Here is a 16,884-nt window from a genome sequence, read left to right as displayed (position 1 = left end):
GCCCGGCGCAGGCTTTGCCCCTGCGGTTGTGCCGGCGCTGTCCCCCGCGGGCGCCTCCAGGGCGGGCCGTGAGGGGCTCAGGCGCAGGAAGGTCCGGAAAAGGGAGCCCTCCGCTGCCGCGGGCGCTCAGTGGCGCCTGGGCTCGGGGGAGGAGGGCGCTGATAGCGGCACGCCGGCGGGGCGAAAGGGCGGCGTGGCCTGCGCGGACAGGTCACGCGTGGGGGCGGTGCAGTGGCTATGGTAGCTGCGTTACCTTGGGGTCCGGGACAGGAGGAGGGACTGAAAGCAAAAAGAAGAAAGTGAACTGACGCGTTTTTATTTAAAAAGAATCAGGCTGTGTCAGACCTCATAGGAGTTGGGTCCCTGATTCTCCTACTCACTTTCTAGTGTGGCCCTGCAGACATCTTAGTTGTGTAGCTACTTTCGAAAACGTGACATCCTGCTTTATAAACAGAGACAGGCTCTGTTTATTCCACTTTGTGTTGACATCTAGTATATTTTTACTTTATGCTTGCTGAGTACATGAAAAGCCACATATCCATCCCATCTTAATATCCATGTACTGCTTCTGAACTAATTCACAAGTTTTCTTTTTTCCCTATTGAGGAAGACTGATGGGTAAAACTAATGAACTTAGTACTGCAGGTGTTTAATGATTAACTAAAAAATTCAGGATAAGCTCAATAGCCATGAAGGCTAGATCTTCACAGGTACTGTAAATGTCTAGGAATTTCTTGAGAGTAAAATTCCATAGCTGCTTGTTCTGATCTCATTTTCATAGGATGAGAGTGTAAGGAAATTGCGGAAGATAACTGTTTCCAAAATATCTGGAAAAGGAGAGAAGTCTGCAAACAGGTAGGGATAAACTCGCTAATGTTTGAAAGCAAAATTACCTCTGTCCTTTCACCAAATAACACAACCTGACAAGTCTACATAATTTGTTAATCATTAAATTAGTATTTAGAAATGTAAATACTAAATTCTATTTTAACTGTCATCTAATTAAGCTAATTTTCTTGAAACAATCGGGAGTTCATAAAGTATTTTAAAATCAGAACGTTGAAATTAACAAAAGTTTTAAGAGAATCACTTTTTAGTTGCCTCTAAAAATTGACTTGAAAGTGCTGCTTATAAGGTGGATGAAGGGGGCTGGAGGAACAGCAATACCTTTGAATGATGGCATACTGGACAGTCTGGGAACTGAATCCCAGCTGACAAAGAGGAGAATGTCGTTAACCCTTTCAAATGTCATCAGAAATAGTTTTCATTTTTTTGAAAATTCAGCTCTCTTGCTCCTGCAGCTGGATTTTGTTGTAAATGTGTGAGACGGCTTGCACACTTGTAGAGGTCCTGTTTATGGCACAGGAAGTGGAGTGTTCCCCATGCATTGACATTACGATTTGATGTGTGGTGAATATATAAAATAGTAAAAGTTACTTCAGCACTAGTGGAGTTCAGAGAGCAAAAAGATAATCAGATGAAAACTACTGTTACAGATACGTCTGGAAAAGGAAAAGGGTAGACTGTGTTTATGTGGATGGTAAATAGGAAAAAAAATAAGGCTAGATGCCATAATTACAGCATGATGAAAAGCACGTTTCTAACACAACTGTGGCTTGTGCTGAAAGGTTTCTTTGGAAGAGAGAGACTTTAGGGAAGAGCAGCCTCAAAGTCTGGCGTTCAAAGTACACATCTTACACCAGTAATGTGAATTAAAAGCAAAGTGGGGGAACTGGAATGTCTGTTGTGAGAACTAGAGATTAACTAAGGGCAAGCTGGCAAACTTATGCAACTCTGTCCTGTCTACACACACAACGGGGTAAAATTGTTGCTTCATTGGTAAATCAGAGACTGATGTCTGTCCCATACGGTAAAGTGAGTAGAGAGAAGTAGCAGGATTGGAGGAAGTGGAAGTTTCATCTGTTTAAAAAAATACTACAAAAGCTCTGTTAACAAAGAGGTTGCTGAAACCGCATGCATATTTGGGGGTATGGTACAGGCTAAATAAGGAGACAAGATAACTCTTCAAAGAAGGCTGGCATGTTCATCTTGCAGTAGTGCAGAAAACTTCATATATATTTTGCCTTCCCCTCCAGTCAGCTGGCTTCTGTTGAACTTCAGTTGCATGGACTGTGTGTAGACCCCAGACAAGTCAGTGAGGGCATAGGCAGTGGTATTTGGGATGGTTAGTCATTACACATTTGCAGAAAAGAAACTACTTAGAGTTGTTTAAAATTATCAGAGAATCTCTTTGCAGAGGCAGTAGAAACAGGGCTCTGAGAAATTTCCCTATTGCTTCAATCTTTCCCATATTCTCTCTTTAATAGGTTTTTCTCACTCTGTTCCTTCTGAGGGACATAACAAAGTGGTCTCTTCTTTCTTCTGCAACAGCAAAAAATGTTATAGAGGGTTTTTTTTCATCACATAACATATTGCATAATCAGCAAAAATGTGAGGACCAACAGTAATTTGTCATACTAACATTCGTAAGCGAAAAGACTTAGTCCTTTTTCCAACCTATACAGCAAGTTAAACTTACTTTAAGTGTATTGCAGTAGCAGTCCTATTACGTAGCTCAATTAAATCCCTTGCCTGTACCTGTACACAGGCCTCCATTCTTCCTCAGATGAGTGCTTCCCAATTTAACCAGTGCTCTTGGCTATTACGTGTCTTATGTACTGGTAAAGATACATCTGTTATCTTTCCCATAGAAAATGTTTCGAATACAACAGCAATTTTGTTGTAAATTTTTCACCTTCAGATTGTATCTCTACAGATTGACCAAAAAATAAACAGGAGAAGAGATCATTTAGTAAATAGTCATTTGTTGAAGAATAAACTGGGATTTTAACATTGCTTCCTTTGTCAAAAAGAGAGATGGTGAAAGCATTGTACACTTAAAAGGTGCAAGTTACTCATAGTTTACTACTGTACAATACTGTGCCTACTTTTTCCTTTTGTTTTAGAAAAGAACATTTGTTTTTAAAACTCATGGAAATTTTGGTCTTCCTGAAGGTGTAGTAGATTTTGATTTTACTGTTAGTTTTATATTTTCTGTAAATAACAGAGGAATTGGCTGGTATATAGGAATTCAAACATAGTTTAATGTTGATATTCTTGTATTATATCAGACATATTACTTTGTTCTTGATATAATTGTTTACAATTTCAAAAGCAGAAAATTAGAGATTCTTTCCCTAAGAAGAATAAATATATATATATATGTATATATGTACTACGGTAGTCTACTAAAATGAGTGTTAATGGCAATATGTTACATGTTTTCTTGAGACCTTTCATCAATAAAGTGCTGTGCTGTAAGTCTGTATGTAAGGACACAGGTGGCTTGAAGGCAAAGATGTGATTCCAGACCTACATAATCTATTACTGGCTATCTACAGAGGATCTAACCGCTGTGTAAGGTACAGCCCAGCTCTACAACAGTGGCTATGGAGTATCAAAACATGGGGTGGGGATGCCAGTGGAGAAAAATAGTATGGGTAGCTTGGGAGATCTGAAGTGCTTAGAGGAAAGGGAGTCACGTAAACATGAAGAGAATATGAGAACATGGGAAAGTAGGAGGCTTAAGAGAAAGGGGTTCAGAGGAACAGAGGTTAGGAAGGTTTTGAAGTGACTTGAACAGAGATAAGGTGATAAGGCTTCAGTCATGGAAAGGAATATAAGACGACAGGACATAGGAATCATCTGATCTTAAAATAGGAGACAATTGAAGCTGTAGTGGCAGTAAGAGGATAGAATACATATAACCACAAGTGAGGGTTATTTTTTGCATTTCGGAGTTTCAAACCAGGTTTGCCAAACTTGGGTTTGTTACATTTCCTTCTGTTTCAGATAATTCCTTTTCTTCTATACCAAGTACCAGCTACTGTCTAATTGCTAGGATAACATTAAGCACTGGTATTAGCAATACTTCAATGTAATAGGGAGTTACTTTGTTCAGATAAAGAGAAATGTTAACTTCTTAAAATGCATAGAAGGGTGCTGCAAAAAGGAAAGGAATAATCTTTTCCTGCTCAGTGAATAGGATGTAAACTAACAGGCTGAAATTGAAGGAAATGAGACCCTAGAAAAAAAATGATTTATCAGTAACAATAGTGACACACTGGAATGTATTGTTTAGGAAGTCTATCAATTCACTGTCACGGTAATATTATCATTAAGTTTGTTATACCACCTCTCTTTGTTTTGCCGTCTTGGGCACACAGTTGTCTTGTTGACAGACCGTTTCATTTAAATGAAAATCACATAGTTTTTTTGTTTTCTTTTTTCTGACAATAAGTCCACATGACAGAGTGCAGGTATGGATATCTGAAATAACAGGAATATTTCTGTGGGGAGTGCCCCATATTGCTTGCCTAATGCAAGCAGCATTTTTATGACTACTTAGTCTTGTAAAAGTGAGATTGGAAATTACAGAAACACTGTACATAGTGCTTACAATGTTTAAAACATTAGAAACAATCTAGCTACTCCTAGGACCAGATATATTCACATTTCCAGGTGAATATACATTTCCATATATTTTGGACAAGCTAAAGTTTGCTGAAATACCAATGTGCCAGGAAGATGTCTGGCAGACACCTTTTCCTTCAGACCATAAAAGAACTGGTGTTTGCAAGAAGGCTCAGGTTGTCCCTTTCTGTGCTATTCCTTTAAAGGGAGGGGGAGTGAGTGAATGCAAAGGATTTAGGAGGGGTTGCCTTGTCATCTAGACATTTCTGTAATGGCATCCAGTGTGTGCATTGTTTTGCACATTCAGAGGCCTTTTTGTTTGTATTTTACTCTGGTTTGCATATTTCTCTGTGCTATTTTAGAATTCTTGGACAGTTGTCCTTGAAGAAATGCATGTGCCTTCCAGCAGTTTTAAATTGGTCTGGATATGTTTGATATCCTTACACATCTGCAACCTCATCAGAATCTTGCTGAGTTCTTGACTGCAGTGCTTCCTGTGGTAAATATATTTTCTGCAGTTTTAACCACACATCATGCAGGAAAAGTGTTTCCTTCTGCCTGTTTTTAATCTGCCATCTTTTAATTTCACAGAGTAGTCCCTCTTGGGCTTTTGAAATTTGAAAAACAGAAATTCGTTATCTTTTCCCTTTGCTCTTTCTTTCCTTTATCCTTTCGTTTGTTTCCTTTATGTTCTTCTGTTTTCAGAGCTAACCAGTCCCACTTATTTGAGTCTTTCCCCAGAGGAGGGAGTAGTATCTTTGAAGAGAAATCTCTTAACTCCAGGAGGGCTGCAAAGTCTTTTTGAGTGTGAGTATCTGGGAGAATATTGAATATTCCAGAACCATTCCACCAACAGATCAGAAGTCACTAGAATATTTCTGTCGTAACTCACCAACTTGTTCTTATTGGAGTTGAAGTTCTTGTTATTCTTGGTCATACTACTTACTAAGCAGAGGTTTTTGCTGAACTCATACAGTGCCACTAAGGTTCCTCTCTTAAACTGAGTCCATTAACTTGACTCTTAAGATTTTGGAAAATTTAATCTCCACCTATGCTATGTTACATCATAATTAATGTTACTGAGCTTCCTGAAGCTCTGTACTATCTATTTGACTTGTGACATTCTTAGATGTACTCCCTGATTCTTGTGGCTGCATCTTTAATAGGGAAAAAAGGGGGATGATGTCTCTTACGTGGTTACTAAGAGACAGAAAAGCTTCAGCTTTTCTAGCTTTCAGCTGTAATACAGCTTTCAATATAGCTTCCTCCTCAGCAGGAACTGTGATGAAAGAGGGAAGGACAGCTAAGGAACGGAGTGGGGAGATCAGTCAGTACAGTGGTGGCTAATGACAGGTCTGAGACAGTAGATTATGAATAAGCATTTCCTGTACTAACATACAAGACAATTTGTGGGAGAGAGAGAGGGATATTGGGTGTATCTCACTCCCATGATTATTGACACCTACTCAAGGTGTTCCATAAAATGGTAATACTACCTGCCCAAACGTAAAAGACCAATTAAATTTTATGGGATTTGCATAGGAAGTGGGAACACCCAGGGAATGGAAGAAAAGAATGCATTTTTTTGGAGTGAAAGAAATGACTGGAAAAGGGTGTTTGGGGTGGGGTTTTTCTTTTTTTGTGGTGGTGGGGGAGTTGGAATCTTTGGTCATGAGAGGTAGAAAATACAAAGGTATTGTGATGTCTTTACGTGGAAAGCATGTTCAAGTTGGCATAAGTGGAGTTAAAGGGAGAGAAGCCATCAGGTATGAGAGCAGAGAGTTCTCTACTTTTCAGGAAGGGGAAAACTCAATGAGAAGTAGCCACGTGGAATAGGGCAGGCATGGAGGAGAGGGTGAAAAAATGAGGCTTGACTGGAAAAAAGCTCAAGAAAGATCAGCAGAAATGAACTATGTTTGTGGAGAAGGATGAGAAGAAGGGGTATCTGGAAGATAGAAAGCAGAAGGTGCAGTGGAGTATTGGTCTTGATATGAATATTTGTTTTGAGAATAAAGATATCAAAGGACTAGGTGGGAACAAAGGATTTCTAGGCTAAACTATAATATTGAAAAGAGACTGGATGACCTTGAGCTCTAGACATGGGAGGAGAATTTTTTTCTTTGTGGGGAGCTCCAGAAAAACAGAATGTTTTCTTGGAGGAACTGTGGTTTGCAGTAGCTACTCCTGTCTTAAAAATAACTGGTCCTTTTTTAGAATGACAAATTATTGTGTAATTAGTACATAAAAAACTGCTCTCAGGTAGTTCATTAAATATGTAAGTATGCAGTCTACATGTGAAAAATTGTTTAAGAAATAGCTAGTATTAATATTGGAACTGCACTGCATATGAAGATTGGTAAGTGCAACTTCTGCATATCAATATTTCTCTTTTAAACAAAGGGAAATACTAAAAGGTTAATGGCTAAAAACATCCATATTATTGACCTCTATTTGAGAAGAAAACTCTTATCAGTAAGTTTCAGAAAGAATGTGTAAATAAAGTTTAATGTTTATAATGCGGATGCAGAAGAAAGGCTTGATATTTTTTTAGAGAAACAGCTTGGAAATCTCTGTATTTATTCACTATAGTTAATTCTATTCAGCATTAAGCACCAATAGTAAATTGGGGTATGCAGTTAAATTTCGTAATAGACTTAGATACAGAATTATCATTGCCCTGTAATATAAGTCCTGAAATCAAGTAAATTAATTGAAATCCATTCATTTGCCTTACTTAACCAATTCAACTCATTAATTCAAACAAAATGATAGAAAACATGAGAAAGTTTGTGATGCAGCAACAATGACAGCAGAAACATTAGTCTAAGGAATGTTTATACTGTAACAGAAAGCATTTCACACAAAACTTTCTTTTCAACTTTTTGTTAAACTTCCCATCCCCAACTGTACTGCAAGCGTAGGCATCCCTGGGCAGTTGCCAGCTGGTAGCAGAGCCTTGTAATAGTCCTGAGTGGGTTAACAACTGGCCATGTGGCCTCAGCCAGCAGAAAAACTGCCCACTGTAACTGAATACACACTCTCCACACACTCCTGTGTTTTTCCTTTTGTTTTTTAGTTGTCTCAATTGCTTTATTCTGGCAGAATCCTCTACTCCTCCAGTATTCTTATTCCTCCAAGGAAATTTATATTTAATGTTCGCATCTGTCCCTATAATCCTCCTTTTTATCACCAAGTCTTAGAGTTCATTGAATTATTTAGTGATACCTTCTTTGTCATGTTTGTTGAGAATATGAAATACTACTGCATAGCTTTTACTCAGGCGAGATGTGAACATGTGTTTGTGTATGTTAAGCTCCTGTTACAAGCCATCTTTCCAGGCTCTCAAAAGTCCTTTCCCTGCCGGTTGCTAACATGACAGGTACCTCATGATCTTTTTCCTGTTTGCTGTTGCCTTTCACATGCCAGAAAGCTTTCCTGGCACTGCTGGCTAGGAAGTCTCTACTTCCCCTTGCGTGCCTTCATGGCCAGCTTTTAAGTGGGCCCATATTCTGTCTGTTATCTTTAGATACCTGGAGAGCAGGAACAGATGTGTTGATCACTGCATAAGCATTGCAGGGCCACTGTTCTGGGGCCTGCCACACTGCTTGGGTAGGTGCCTTACTATGCTAGGCTACTAATAATAAGGTTTATTACTATGCAAAATGTAAATAAAGCCCATAGGCTTACAAATGTGTTTTGCACTAATGAAAGATTGAAAAAAATAGAATACGTTATTATGAGCATATGCAAGTATAAGCGTTCTCTGTAGCTGCATCAGGCTGATCTCAAGATTATCTGACTGCGACACACAACTTCTGTGTGATTCAATGCCTTGGGTTGTTCTACCTTTTTACCTTCCTGCCTCCTTTTCAAGGTTACTTGATGAATGTTTTTGTTGTATATCCTAATGAGCACACTCCTGGCTTTGGGTCATTTGCTTTATATCACTATCCAGCCAGCTTACTGTGACTTTAGGAGTTACAGATTCACAAAGAAAGTTCTCTTTAAGCTTTCTGAAGGTTAGTATGCCACAAGTTTTGCGAAATCTACTCAGGACAGAAAACACAACCCAAGCCTGGTCGCCTGTTCGTCAAGACTCTGAGGCAGTGTTGCCATAACTACCCCTCTCTGACCTCATTGTTTGTTTCATTTTGAGGAAACTGTCACAATCAGGAGGGATTTAAAAAAAAAATGCTGCTTGTCAACACAGCTAAACAAATGGGATTTGGTTAATAAATGGAAAACCTGAATATATGGCTGTATATGCTGATAATTGTCCCAATTTTTTGAAATTGATTGTTTCAAAGATATAATGGATCTGAGAAACCAGCATTATTTTTAACCATTTAATCTTCCTTTTTCTAAAAAACTTTTCTTTCCATCAGTATAATTTGTTACTATGTTGAAAGTTGTTCTGTTCAGCCCAGTGATTATTTACCTATGTACTAGTCCTTAAATGACTTTTTGATTGAGCAGTAAAGTACTCATTTGTTATTACTGTGACTTATTTTACCATGTTTCCTTCAAAGTTAAAGAAGAGTATCTCCGTCTTTGTTGCTAAAACTTGGCCTTTACTGCTTGTGATTTTTTGAGAGTAGATTTCTTACCCTTTCTTCTGTGCAGTATATATTTCTTAAAAACACATTGCGTCCTTCTGGAACAACAATTTTTGATGTCATATTTTATCTTTTTATAAGTATTCATTCTAGGGAGCCATAAATTTTGGAGAAATGTCATTGCCCGAAGTAGGTGTTAGGTGTTAAGGGAAGCCAGTTTTGTTCTTATCTATACGAGGCCTTACTCCCAACATAAGCTACTCCTGGCTGGACCCAGTTTTGCTGTGTATGAGAAGGACGAGATTCTGCACCAGTGAGGGCACAACAGAAACATGCAACAAGGAAAATATATGCAGCAATGAGCTACGCTGATGGGGAATAGAGAAGAAATATTACTGTTGTCATTAATTCCCCTAAAAAAGCATTGCTGTGGAAAATGCTGGTTGAAAACCATGCTTTAATTACCTCCTTTTATTTAGAAAATCTTCCCTAACTCTGATGTTTCATTGTTTTTGCAGCTTAAAATAAACTTAATGGTCTGCAGGTTCCGTACTGGACCTATTAGTCTTGTTTCTACTACGTTACCAGGAAAGACATGTTCAGACACCTTTGATTTATTTGCTCATTCCTAGCATAAAGTTTGCCTTCCACGGGCTCATTTTCAAAAAGAACTTACGATGCAGGCTATTTGCTGCAGAATGCTTTTGAAGTGTTCATTTTTACTTCACATATATTAGGTACATAAAATGCAAAAATGGATGTGAAGAAGGACAATCACTATTCTGAAGCATTGAATGTTGTCAGGAGTATCACATCTAATAATGCTGAGCTTGCCAGCAAGTACTGATTTGTCATCTTTTTGCATTTCCTACTGCTCAAAACTACTCGGTGTTACAGGTGAGATTAGTACTTGTTTTCAGAAGATGATTGTTCTTTTGAAAAAATACAACTCCTACAAACTATTGGTAGTTATTTTAAGGTTAGAGGCATCTGTAGTGATTAGTAAAGATCTTTTCATATTACTAAGATGATACAAAAAAGTTTGTTTTATCCAAAGCAGCATAGAATAAATGGTACTTTTGCTCAAGAAACATATCTGTAAAAGCAAAGCAGAAGAAAAACAAGAAATGTAGACCTAGAAGCACCTTTTCTGGTATGAAATGGGACTGGTATGAAAATAAGTGGCTCATTCATATATTTCAGGAGGTATCCTGCAGAACAAACGTGGCAAGAAATAATGAAACAGATAGTGCTGGGTAATGGATTGCAGCTGAGCTCTGAGTACAGAGAGTTGTGCCCTCACTGCTGTAACCTGTAAGCTATTCTCTGCTTCACTGCAAATTGTGTCTGCAATCCCAGTTACGTCACTTCAGCCCATTTCTTCTGGAAAAAAATAACTAATTTTAGATGCCTGATGCTATGTAAGGATGTGAATATAGGTTCACTGTAAAAAACCCCACAGTTCCACCTATCTCTATTCCACACTCAAAAGGCAGAGCCACAGTGAGTGTTTTGAGTCCTGATAGGTATCCTCGGTCTTCTATTCCCCAGACTCCTTCGACATGCTAGTTGGAGAAGCTCCTGGTCACTTGGTCATCAGAGTTTCACAGCTTATTTTCCAGGGTAACAGCAGTAGCAGCCAGCAGAGCTGAAAGTAAGTGTATTGTTTTGAGGATCCAGAAACACTGTTGTGCTTTTCATCACAGCTTGTTATCCTAGGATTGGTGGAAATCAACTATTTTTCACGAGTATCCATTGACTACGTAAAGCTATTTCACATGGTTATCCTGTGAATAGGAAGCGTTTTCCTATGCACAGAGGTCATGTAATTCATTCCTTGTTTAACGTCACATTGCATTATTTGCTTTATCTTAGCAATGTTGCAGGCCTGCAATGTGCTTGATGTGCACTATACAAACTTGCAGTTGAAGAATTGTGAGTTAAGTGTTATGTTTTCTGTATAGTAGATTAATTAGTGTAAATATTTTTCTTTAAAAGTTCAGCTATATAACAAGTAGGCTACTGACCTGGATTGTGTGAGTTTATTATTGTGTAAGATACAGTAAATCATAATTTGGATGAAACACTTGTGTGATTTTTACATATGATCACATGTATCAAGAAAGAAAATCGTCAACCAATTGTAGAATATTTACTGCTGGTAAATAAGTCACAAGTCAGAGTATGTAGATGTAGAGCAGTTTTCTTTGTTTCTGCTTTGATGGGTAGTAGGCATATGTTTCGCCTGGTGCCTTGTTGAAAGGGGGACATTGAAAATAATATTGCCCAGAATTCAGCGGCAGCTATGGGCACTCAAGGTATTTTGCTCCATTATATTCTGCAATTTATACAATATAAAATTGTACTAGTGATTCTTGTTGTCTCAACATACTTTCCCATCCATTCCCTCTTCTCTGAGCACTGAAGATGAATGAAACATGTCATTTCTTAATCACTTCCTCCTGTTGAAAGTCAGCCTGGTAGCAGATGTGGAAGTGATGTCTCAAAACAAGAGATGCAAGTCAAGGTCATTCCTAAATAAAACAGATAGTTCTAGATTTAAAGTGTTAGCAGAAAGAAAATACAGAAATTGCAAAAATCCCTAAAAGTTTTGCAAATCATTTTTCACAGAACTATGTAGAAGTCAGATAGGCTTAAACACAGGTTGCTTCTAGACTGGCAGCTCTTGACTTCAGCACACAGAGATTCAAAATTTGTACCTCTGACCAGAGACAGGTTTTGCCGGAGTATGGATGGGGGTGTGCAGCTACTTTAAATCTGACACAGATTTAGGCAATATGGACTCCAACTGGAGTCAGAACCAAATGTGGAAACACACAAAAATGAGCTGGAAAAGAACAACCTTTCCTAGCAAAATATTACATGGAAAGTGCTCCTGAGTGCTCCAGAATCACACAGCATATGGTAAGAACTTGCATCTGTACTAGAAAATAAGAAATCCAGCTAAGGTCTCTGAGCACAAAGGTAATGAATGAATCACAGGGCTGTCCTTCTTGTTTAACTGCCTGTCTCCTCTAGTCACATTTAAATCCTGTCTAAATGAGTGCCTGCCTCTCCTAATCACAGCTTTCACATTATCATTATCTGAGGTGTGGAAGTTAACAGTATTGTAAAGAGAACAGATGGCAGGCGATTCTGACTGGGAATATGGCTAGCTGTGCTGTGGTGAAGCTACCTGCAGCAGCTTAAGCTGTTGTCATTCCTGGTTGGCTGTTTTGCCTCCTACCTGGAGATGATTACCCTTCTCACAGAGTTGGCAGGATGGAGTGTGTGAATGCTCAGTGGCTCCAGCAGAAAGCCTCACATCTTAGTTTAAATGCATCTTCCTAAGCAGAAATCACACATTGCACTCAAGCAGTCGAGGCATGTACATATATCACTCTGCCACCTCCAGGATAGAGACAGTAAGGTTTGCTACCACAGCAGAAGGTAGCCAACACAGCCTTCCTCACTGATTTGGCTGTGAATGTGTTTCTGTGACCAGGTAGACCCGTGGATGTGGAAAGTTCAGTTCCCCCTTGATTTTCCAGAGCCCTGGGTTTGTGTTAGGCATAAAGTGATTTCACTTTCTGGGATAAAGTTTAATTCTATGTAATCTATAATTTTTATTTTTGTGTGTTATATTAAGCACAAATTGTCCAGTGAATTGGTATTTGGATGGTCTTTTCTAGTAAAGGAGTTCAGGTTAGCACATGAAGGGGACTCAACACCTTTTTTCCAACAAAGTTGTCAGGGAAGGAGGGCAAGAAACACGAGTTTGATGCTTCACCATAGTACTTTCTGTGGTCCAGACAGCACCAACATGCTCCTTACAAGGAGACTCCAGTGTTGTTTTTGTCCATAAGGAATTACTTGAGGCTTATATTGGTGGCCAAGGCTCTTATTGTGAGAACTGTGTGGTAGTGCATGGTCCTCATGACAATGCATTAATCACAGCCTGTGACAAAATGTCACCTTCTGGATAGAAAGCTATGTGATCTTTGATCACGTTGCAAACAGTGATCAGAACAAATTACTTACAGGCTCCGTATTAGGTTCGGTCTGTATCTCAGGCCATTCTGTTCCTCATGCCTGACCTGAGTCTGTCTTTTTGCCCACACAGAGAACATTTCATTCATAAACTTACTGCTGTAACTCACTTTTCTGATACAAGAGGCCTGATTCACGCATTGAAGCCCTTACAGCAGTTTATTTATCAGCCACAGCTTCCACCTGCCTTACAGTGGTCAATACTTTAGCAGTTCTTTTCTGTGAGCAATACGTGTCAGGATGGATGCCCCAGCAGTATACCTAGGTAAGCACATCTCCTGTGTTCAGAGCACAAGTCACTCCTACGTCTGTGTTGGAAGAACCTGCCTACTGTGATTAGCCTGCTCTCACCATCTTTATGACTCTTCAGAGCTTGTCAGCTTTTCTGTTGACAGTTTTTTGAGTTCATCACAACCTCTCGTTTCCATAGGCTTTCTTCCATAAGAGTAAAATGCTTTAGCCTTACTTGAACCAGGAGATGGTGTGTTAACTCCTCCAAAGCTGTGTACTTGAGTCTGTCCATGTCACTGTTTAAATTTTTCTATTCACTTTGTTAGCAGTTCCTTTTTACTCTTCTTTGGTTTATCTTCAGCTGTTCACACAGACAGCAATACAGAACTGAATAGAAAAAACAAATCACATATAACATATTCATAAAAGATAAGACAGATACTTCCCCAGTTTGTCAGCTCTGTCTTCTCTGATTCATCTCCTGGCTAATCTGTTGCAAAGTCTACTTATGTTCTGCAGGAGACTTAGTTTTTATCCTTGTATGACGCATGTAATCCATCTATTTGTGTCTGAGGGCTTTATTTAATTCTTACTCTTTTTCAAAGCAAATGCACCCTCTATTTTATGCAGAAAATTGGTAGTTGAACTTTTTTGCTAAAATATTCTCTTCTGTCTTGTCTCATCTCATGCAAATTTGGACCTTCTCTATGGAATATATATAGACTTTTCATTCCAGTACACCTGAGTGATTCTTAGGGTTCATTTCTTTCCTCTTCCTTTTTGTAGTCAATTTTCTCTTCCATTAGCAGTATTATAACATTCATGGAAGAATTTATTGAAAAAAAGCCAGTCAGCAACATTGTACTGCTGCTACTACTACTTCCTTCTGAAGGAGCAGCAGTGAGGGAAGTAAGAAAAAAAGGCATGCACCCTCCGAACAGCCTGCTTAAACTACAGGTGAGGAGTAAACCAAGTACGAAGCAACAAACCAGTGCTTTTTCTTATGTTCAGGCAACACTGACTCTTCTTTCCACACCAGATGTTGAAAGTGAGCACAAACTTCTTGCTACTGCAACTCCTAAAGCATTGCTGCAAGTTATTTGCTCGGTATCTGAGATACTGATTGTATCTTAGTCAGTTTAAAGCCCTTAACATTATAGCTCAAAACAAGTTTGTTCAGTTAACATTAGGCTCAATGATCTACAGTGCAAACACATCTTGTCCAAATTCAGTAACTGTAGTCACACCAGGAGGCTAGTATGAGTGTCACTCTGTTTAGCACAGCTAAGGGAAAGGTAAAGTTAGGAGTAAAGCAGGCTAGTAACAACTGGACCAAAAACTTGGGAGAACTGCCTTCTAATTTCTAATCTGTATTGTATAATGATGGAAGTGATGAAAAATACTGGGAGGTGGACACAAGCTGTTTAGCTCCCACTGGTTTCATCCATGTCTGTGTACGTGTACTGGCACCTGGGACTGCAAAACAACTGATAAGACCTTGTCTGTATTGTTCGCCAATGCTGAGCCAGAGCCTCCTGTTCAAATATGTTATCTCTCTGACCTCATTTGCAAACCAGAACTCAGTGAGGATGTTACGATGATAATAAATTGGTACCATCATTGCTTGGGCATAGCATCATTGTATATCATCATTAGGGTGACATAACTCAGTGTGCGGTAACATGCTGAACAAAGCCTGTCTCCCATTACCTGTTGTGAGTAATATGATCTGATGGTTACTTAACAGCATACCCTGACCTTTAAACCTTTCAGGATAGTCTGTTATTTCTCTCACACTGGTATGTCAAATTTCGGAACAGTTTTACAGTAAAGGTGAGATCTGTATTCATTGTGTTTCAGCAATGAGATAAGTTCTTTGTGAAAGAGCCAGCACAGTCAAGGGTCTGGAATAAATTTGCAGGGCCACAGCAGTTTCCACTTTGCCAATACCTGATACAGAAAACTTAATGATCTTGGTTTTGTCCACTACAGAAGGATTGTGTTAAGCGATGATTTATGTATTGTCAACAGTTAATGAGAAGATTTAAGAAAAAAAAGTATGAAGCCAGAAGAATTATTAGAATTATAGAGACATGGGATATGCTGTTTAGAAGGGCATTTAATTTCCCCTTTTCACCTTACCTGTTGTACGTCCCCCTCTTTACTTTCTTTTTCTTCTTGAGGAATAATATAAATACGGTTTTAGTAGAAGATGCTAGTATCCCTTGGTCATAGCAACTTTTAAGGCAAATTACAAGTACAGCAGAAAGGTAAAAACACATCAGATAATACTTTGAGGTGGTATTTCAACACAGTAATTGATTAAAACAGCATTTTAATACTCCAATTTTAATTATTAATTTCATTTGAAATTTGTTTACTTTTTTCAAGTCTTTTGGTGAAACATCGAAGCCAGATTAACTTATCTTTCTGTTTTTGCTAGAAATGTCTTCAGTTTCCATATTTCCTACCCCCTCACAGGACATTTTGAATTTTCCACCTTTTCAGCTGAATTTGGGGAGAAGGAAAGAATTAATTAATAGGACAAATCTTCAAAGCACTTCTATTTCTGTGGAATGGAAATTTGTCCTGGCTGTAACTGTGCTCACTATGGAGTTGGTTTGCAATGAAAAAAACAACTGAGCCAACTGACTCGAGGATTTCTTGATGCTCACAGGATTATGGACATTATAATAGACACAACCCAAGAACTGAGTATGCAAGTCATGTCACAGAATCAAGTGTAGCACAACAAGCACAATGAAACCCTTGAGCCCATCTCTGTTTTACGTCCCATCAAATAGGCTCTTTCACAATTGTAGCAGAGTTATAATTGGGCTAATATAATAACAGCAAACATGGCCATGACGGTTTAAAAAAATATGCAAAGTCAGAAGACAGCTTGTCCCTCTTTCAAAAAAAAAAAAAGGTTGGCTGTAGTATTCCAGGGTGCTGTAGACCAGTCAGAGAAGTGGCTGTCCTACGTCTGCTGCCATCACTGTCTAGCTATGAGCTGTTCAGGACTATGAAATGCTGATGATATTTTCTAAAACAAGCTGGAACAAGCTATGAAGTGACAGAGTAACCACCTATACTTGTCTAGGAAAGAGAACTCCTCAGAAAACTTTTTTTGGAAGAATAGAGAAAAAAATGTATTATTGCTTTTAAGCATACATGTGGAAAAACAAAGAAGCTGGGAAAAGTTAGATACAGTGTATCTGCAGATTATTGTTACACAGTCAATCCACATGTATACCTATTTAGAGCTTGGAGTCACTTGAGTGATGTTTCAACTGTATCTGTGTTTCTTTCCTGAAAATAACATTTCACAAAAGTGGTTCAGAGAGCTGCTTTTGCAGCAACTGGAGCAATCACAGTAGGAATGTTACAGAGCGTGTAACACACACTGAGAGCAAGTGATCACACACTCACTGCAGGACTTGTTAGAGTTCATATAATGAAAAATATCCTGCTTCACTTAACAGTGAATATAGGCAACAACTATTTCTCTGTTAGATCAGTTTGCCTTTTGTGTAGCTTATTTTCTGATATATATTTAGGATGAGATGTGGGA

The 16,884-nt window shown here is 38.7% G+C and overlaps 1 protein-coding gene across 4 annotated transcripts in view; it reads left to right on the top strand.

Annotated features, from left to right (window-relative positions):
* The first annotated feature begins 660 nt into the window (after nt 1–660).
* DDC (dopa decarboxylase) overlaps nt 661–16,884 on the top strand; it is a 79,600-nt gene continuing 63,376 nt past the window's right edge. For 2 of the 4 annotated variants that reach the window (XM_064506695.1, XM_026102311.2), the window contains exon 1: nt 661–855. The gene's annotated coding sequence lies outside the window, so the exon portion shown is untranslated. Of the gene's footprint in view, nt 856–10,580; nt 10,684–16,884 lie in introns of all 4 variants that reach the window. The other 2 variants (XM_064506694.1, XM_026102309.2) reach the window with 2 other exon arrangements.

This window comes from Dromaius novaehollandiae, chromosome 2, assembly GCF_036370855.1.
Source record: "Dromaius novaehollandiae isolate bDroNov1 chromosome 2, bDroNov1.hap1, whole genome shotgun sequence".
Classification (NCBI taxonomy): domain Eukaryota; kingdom Metazoa; phylum Chordata; class Aves; order Casuariiformes; family Dromaiidae; genus Dromaius; species Dromaius novaehollandiae.
This window is presented reverse-complemented; position numbering and strand designations above follow the sequence as displayed.